This window comes from Silene latifolia, chromosome 9 (genome assembly GCF_048544455.1).
Source record: "Silene latifolia isolate original U9 population chromosome 9, ASM4854445v1, whole genome shotgun sequence".
Classification (NCBI taxonomy): Eukaryota; Viridiplantae; Streptophyta; class Magnoliopsida; order Caryophyllales; family Caryophyllaceae; genus Silene; species Silene latifolia.
The window spans coordinates 145,536,254-145,542,973 of record NC_133534.1 but is presented as its reverse complement, the minus strand read 5'-3'; the positions used below and the strand labels follow the sequence as shown (position 1 = coordinate 145,542,973).

At 38.9% G+C, this 6,720-nt stretch overlaps 1 non-coding gene across 1 annotated transcript; it reads left to right on the top strand.

The window, feature by feature from the left end:
- The first annotated feature begins 4,179 nt into the window (after positions 1-4,179).
- On the top strand, positions 4,180-4,287 carry LOC141603438 (small nucleolar RNA R71). The gene has a single exon (XR_012525316.1). It is a non-coding gene; the product is annotated as a small nucleolar RNA R71 (small nucleolar RNA).
- Positions 4,288-6,720: the final 2,433 nt, after the last annotated feature.

Here is a 6,720-nt window from a genome sequence, read left to right as displayed (position 1 = left end):
CGTGACCCATTTGAATTTTTGAACCATGGTGGCTAGATCAATGATATGGCCTCCCTTAACCGGTTTATAGGTGCTATCCTTGTTGAAGTTCCGGTTGAAGTGTTTTTACCAAGTAAGTTACCAAACCTCCATTAACAATAAAGGTCGTGCCTTCTTTGCATTGATCGACTTTGAGCCACCTCTCAATCAAAAGTTGATGAATGTTGTACTTTTTGGTGAACTCTCTTCCAATGTTCAAGGTCGACTCGAGATAAATAAAGTCAAGTTCGGTGAAATGGTTCGTTCCCTTCCTAGCAATCAAAGTATGCCCAACAACCTTGTGCCATACTCTTATGCCCGGATGATGGACAAAAAGAGCACGACAATCATGATAAGATTTAAACTCTCTCCCAGTAATAGCCTTCCATAAGGAAGCGGGATCATACTTGGTAGGTTTCTTCGTGTAGGTCGGGTCATTGCTAAGGCCAAAAACATTGCAAAACTCTTCAAAAGAAAATTTCCTATCAACAGCCTCGAGCCGGAATTCAATATTCCTTAGAGCCTCCACCTTGGTAACTTTCAAAGAGCTTAAGAACTCTAAGATGAGGGATGAGTGAGTCAACTCTTGTATATTAAACAAAGTACTCAATCCCATGGACTCAAAAAGGTCTTGGTTTATTCTAAGACACCTAATTTTGACAAGGTCTCTTGGCATATGAATTTGGTGGGTAAAATAGATTTCTTAGCAAGGGAAATAAATTTCTTCCTATGAGAGTCGGAAGTGAAAATTACCTCCGGATAATCATCTAGTTGATCAACAACCGGAGTAGAAGTAGTAGCTTCCGTTGGAGGAATAGACTCTTGAATTTCCATCCTTGCATTTTGAACCACAAATGCCTTAGATGCTTGAAGAGCTTGTTGTCTTTTGGAAAGGTTCTTCTTTGAGGGTGCTTTGCTTCCACCTTTTGTTCTTGCCATCTTCTCCTTTGTGTAGTAACACCAAAGATAAGCTTGATTTCTTCAAATTCCAATAAGACCCAAATCGATTTAGGATAGTTGAATGTTGCCTTGTATCCCAAAAATCGACTCAAACTTTGAAGATGTTGGTGTTTTAATCACTTGTTGTTGGTAAAGGAGTGATTTAATTGTGTTTTTAGGAAATTTGGGGTTAATTTGGGTGATTTTGTTTGAGAAATTTGATGTTGGTTGATGGAGAGAATGAGGGTTTTGAGGGTTTGGAGTGTGTTAATATTTTGAATGAGAAAATTAATTGGGAAAGAGGGGTTTTTAATCCCGTTATATTTGAAAATTAGAGGAGGAGACGAGTGGACTGGGGTCGGGACGAGTGGATTATGCTGCAGTTGGCTTCAGGAAAAAGACGCGCTGGGACGAGCGTCTTCTGAGGAAGACGAGCGTCTTTTTGGAGTAGGACGAGCGGACTGGATTGGAGACGCTCGGACTCCTTGTTAGGGATAAATCCCAAAATTTGTTAGTTATAAGACGAGCGGATTCCCAGTAGGTCGAGCGTCCTGACTGAGACGAGCGAATTCCCAAGTGGGACGCTCGAATTCTCAGTCAGAGCAAAAACTTCTTTTTCCAGCTATCTCAGGACGAGCGGATCCTACCCAAGACGCTCGAATTCTTCCCAGGACGAGAGGATTCCCTTTGGGACGCTCGGATTCTCCCTCTACCACACGAATTCAGGTCCATCTGTGGGTATTTCATAACCCGTGTCATTTACTCTTCATTCTTTTGGTCTTCATTGTGGGGGCACTACGAAGGCTTGGATAGCCTAGGCAATTTGCTATCCCCACACTATGTCAAAACACTACACATCAATAATCTCATAAGTCCCTCACTCAAATTCTCTCAAAATGCTGAAAATCTTGATCAAGGCATAAAATTGACAAAAATGCAAAATTGACAAAAACGCAATAAAATAAGTAAAATGCAAGTTAAAGGGTTAGAATATTTACAAGTGATGGTTTAGGGAGGACTCCACAAAACTCTCATCCATTAATGAGATGTCAAGGGGGCATGTTCAAGGTGTTGTTGATGTTGCTCATCACCTTGAAGAAGTAGTCGAAAGCTTGTTCATTGTCATGATAAAGATCTTCAATAGACCTTTGCACTTGTTGTTCTTCATGGTGGTCTTGGTTCATAGCATTACCGATATAGGGATTGTATATCCCTTCAAACTCATCATCCCAAAGACCGCATACTTCATCTACTTGTTCCCCAATAATATCACGAGTTGATGAGAACAACTCCTCTTTGTTCTAATCATTGTGGCCAATGAGGCCTTCTTCTTTACTTATCATGAGTGGTGGTGAGCTATTCAATCTCTCATTCTTGTTGAAACATTCTTGTTCCTTGGACGGAGCATCTTGGAGGTTACCCATTTTCTTTTCCCATATGGGTGGTGATTCTTTACCCATAGCTTGTTCTTTGCATTGAGATGCCAACTTCTTCTTATCACTTTCTCGGCTATAATGATCAACCATGAAACACGGCTCATGCAATCGAGGAGCTCTCATTGTCTTGTCAAGATTAAAAGTGATTGTTTCATCTCCCACTTCAAGGGTGAGTTCTCCATGTTTCACGTCAATCACCGCTCCCGCGGTGTGTAAGAAAGGTCTTCCTAAAATGATAGGAATGTTGGAGTCTTCCTCCATATCAACAATAACAAAGTCCACCGGGATGAAGAACTTGCCAATTCTTACCGGCACATCTTCCCATACCCCTAAAGGTGTCTTCGTTGATCGATCCGCCATTTGAAGCGTGATATTAGTGCACTTAAGTTCTCCCATTACTAGCCTTTTGCACACCGAATATGGTATGACACTCACACTTGCCCCAAGGTCACATAGAGCTTTGTTGATCGTGGTATCACCAATGGTACATGGAATAGAGAAGATTCCCGTATCCTTTAGTTTTGGAGGTGAACTTCCTTGTAGGATAGCACTACTCAGCTTAGTGAAAGCAATAGTCTCAAGTTTCCCGATGGATTTCTTCTTTATAAGAATATCTTTCATGTATTTCGCATAGGCCGGAACGTGATTGATTAATTCCCTAAATGGAATTAAGACTTCCAAGTTCTTGACAATCTCTATAAACTTCCCAACTTGTTCATCAAACTTAGGCTTAGCTTGACGACTTGGAAATGGAAGCCGAATCACAATGGGCTCTTTCTCTTTAGCCTTCTCTTCATTCTCCTTTGAAACTTCTTGAATGGTGGGTTCTTCTTCTTTAGAGTTTTCAACAACTCTTTCCTTGTCACTAGTATTCACAACATCTTCATCAACGGGCCTCTTCGGCCCTTCATACCTTGTACCACTCCTCAAATGGATGGCACTCACCGATTCTTGTCTTGGGGGATTACCTTGAGGTGGTAATTGCCCCTTTTGTCTTTGTGAACTTGAAGATGCCAATTGAGACATTTGGGTCTCCAACATCTTTGTGTGAGCTAGTATGTTGTTAATAGTGATGTCTTTTGCTTGGCTATCCTTTTGCATTTGAGTGAAAAACTCTTCTTGGTTCTTTTGCACTTGTAGGACCGCTTTTTGAACATCAAAACCTTGGTCATTTGGTTGATTGTATGGAGTTTGGTTTTGATGACTTTGGTTTTGATTGAAAAAGGGTCTTTGAGCTTGGTTTCTCATTAGAGGTGGGGTGTATGTTGTTTGAGGGTTTTGAACATTTTGGCTTTTGTGTGAGATGTTGGGATGGAATTTGGTGTTTTCATTGTAATAGTTGGAATCAGGGGTACCACTCTTGTATGCTTGGAAAGCATTCACTTGTTCCCCTACATTCACTTTGGTCATGTCCCAAAGTTCCACAACTCTCACATACTCCACTTGGAATTGATGAAGATGCCACCATGGCATTCACATGTTGCTTAGGCGATTTGGAGGCTTCTTCAAGCTTAGCCATAGCCTTCTCAAACTTGAAATTAATGGTATCAATATGAGCACTAAGTTGAGCGCCCAATTGAGTAATAGAGTCCACTTCATGCTTTCCTACTCTAGTAGCCTTACAAGGTCTACTATATGGTGAGTTATGGACCGTCATTTCTTCAATCTTGTTCCATGTTTGATTATCATCAACTTCGGTAAACATACCATTTGTTCCCATATTGAGAATGTTTCGGGAGTCTTCATATAGACCATTCCTAAAATGTTGTACAAGGAACCACTCGCTAGGTCCATGATGTGGACAAGATCGGTAAGTATCCTTGAATGTCTCCCATGCTTCATACAAAGATTCCTCATCCCTTTGTTTGAACCCGGTGATTTGGGCTCTCAACATGTTAGTCTTTTCCGGAGGATAGAATTTTTTGTAGAAAGCAAGTGCCAATTTATTCCAAGAGTCAATACCAAGAGTAGCCTTATCAAGGCTCTTCAATCATTATTTCGCGGAACCAATCAAAGAAAAAGAAAATAAGACCCATCGAATTTGGTCTTGAGTAACTCCGGTTGAGAAATCGCATCACAATAGTCACAAAAAGTCTCCATGTGAGAATGAGGGTCTTCACTAGGCATCCCCCCAAATTGGCTTCTTTCGACTAATTGGATAAATGCGGATTTTGCAATGAAATTACTGGTCAAATGTTGTGGTGTGGGAGTACCATTTGGTAGGTTCTCCTCGGTTGGTACGGAATGTGATGAAAATTTAGGCATTGTGGGTTGATTTTTGAAAGATCATAGATCCATATTAGACTCTCTAATAAAAATTAAATTATCTCATAATTTATCATTTGATGATCTATGTAACATGCATGCAAATATAAAAGCATAAAAATGAAAGTTTAAGGAAAAACAATTTCCTTACATTGATATTATGGTAATTTGGGCACAATCAAGATCTCCTACCTTAATTGTTCTTGAGCTTATAATATAAGGATGATCCTCCTAACAAATCTTCAAAGAGAAGATCTCCTTCAAGATGCACCCAAGAATTTAACCCAAAACTAACAAGTATTTTACTAGAAACTTGTTAAAATTATACCCTTGACATTATTTGTAATATTACTAACATTTCTTAGTAATAAAATTTGATTACTAACTTCTTAGTAAAGATGTGTAATAGTTTTAGAGAGATAGACTAAATATTTGTTCACATGCAAAACACATAAGTGAAGTAGTGTAGAAATGAACATAAGATGGAGTATATAGGAGGGGACAGTGGCGGGTGGAGTGAGGTAGTGTGTAGGAGTGAATTTCTTATTTTTTTATCAATCTTACATCACATGCAAAATCATTATAAGATAACTTATGGAAGAATATAAAGTAAGGTAAAATGATTATGTTCCTAATCATCCACAACTCTATTTTACATGGTCCACTTGCCCATTTACGGGTCCATGTTGGTTCTTATATTTGTCCCACAAATACGTGTAATTTTATTTAAACATCGTTTCATGTTTAAATACTTCCATAATTAATTCGTTCAAATCACTCCGTAAATATACGTGTACCACTACACATATTATTTACGTACTAATATTAATCACATTAATCAATTAGTACAATTTTAGTGAATTAACAATTAATTAAATAAAACCCGTCTCATAAAATTTATTATTTAATTATCGCGTAATTAAATAATAACTGCCGCTCCTCGAGTTCGCAACTCAAAATATCTCTAAAAATAATCGACTAACCTTTTAGTCTATAAATGAAGGGACTAAACTAATTGTATCTCATACAATTAATTAGTTGTCAATTGGGGTTCGTTCCTTTAGGTGTGACCGAAAGGGGTCAGTTGATCACCGCCGTCTCACGACAATAACGTCAAACTCTAGTCAGCCAACCGTTATCGATTTACGTTAATCAGCTGACGAGGATCAAATAATTAAATATCTGATGATATTCCATTAATGAGATTTATTATGTAAACGCATTATTGTGGAGGACACTAACTCCAACAATCTCCCACTTGTCCGACACAAGGTGTGCGCTACCAATTCTCTTGTCCATTTTAATCTCGCACTCAATGCAAGGTGTCTTTCAGGTCGCACTTGCACACGAACATATCGCGAGTGGTTTTCTCGATCGGGAGTGTGACTACCTGACCGGAAAAATCTATCACAGATTACTTCCGAGCGTGGCCACGCATTTGTAGTCATTAACTCCTCGAGTGGCCTTCAGATATAGTTACTCAACATGGGTGGACAATTCCTGTATACCCTATCTATCCTATTGCACAATACAAATCACCATGACCTAGTAAATGCCCTTTTGGCCTCCTTTCACGGCACGACCTAGGACAAAAACCAAAGTCACTCGAAAACTGCACTTGCTCAGATAATAGGCTCCAGCTAAAAGAATCGACTCATTATAACATCTTAGAGATCCCCGCCACGACCAGGCGTCTACAATAGAACTTAGAGACTCTCTAAATGGTCATTGTCTGGAAAAGTGTCACACACTCTGCCTATGTAATCGACCAGTCATCACGTATGACCTCATGGTGTTGAACAACCATCAATCGACTTACAATCTAGTCACTCCGAGACGTCACCTCATTAAGTGACTAGGGACAAAATACAATGTTCATCTTATTCACTTGAATAGTGTTCAACATTGTCTCCACAACTTATTCAGATAAACAATGTATTTAAAATTTAGTCACACTAAACAAAAGATTCATAAAAGAATGAATGCGAAAACAATGAATGTGATTATCATATATATAATAAGAGATATACTACCCAATGATTACATATCCATAATCTAAAGA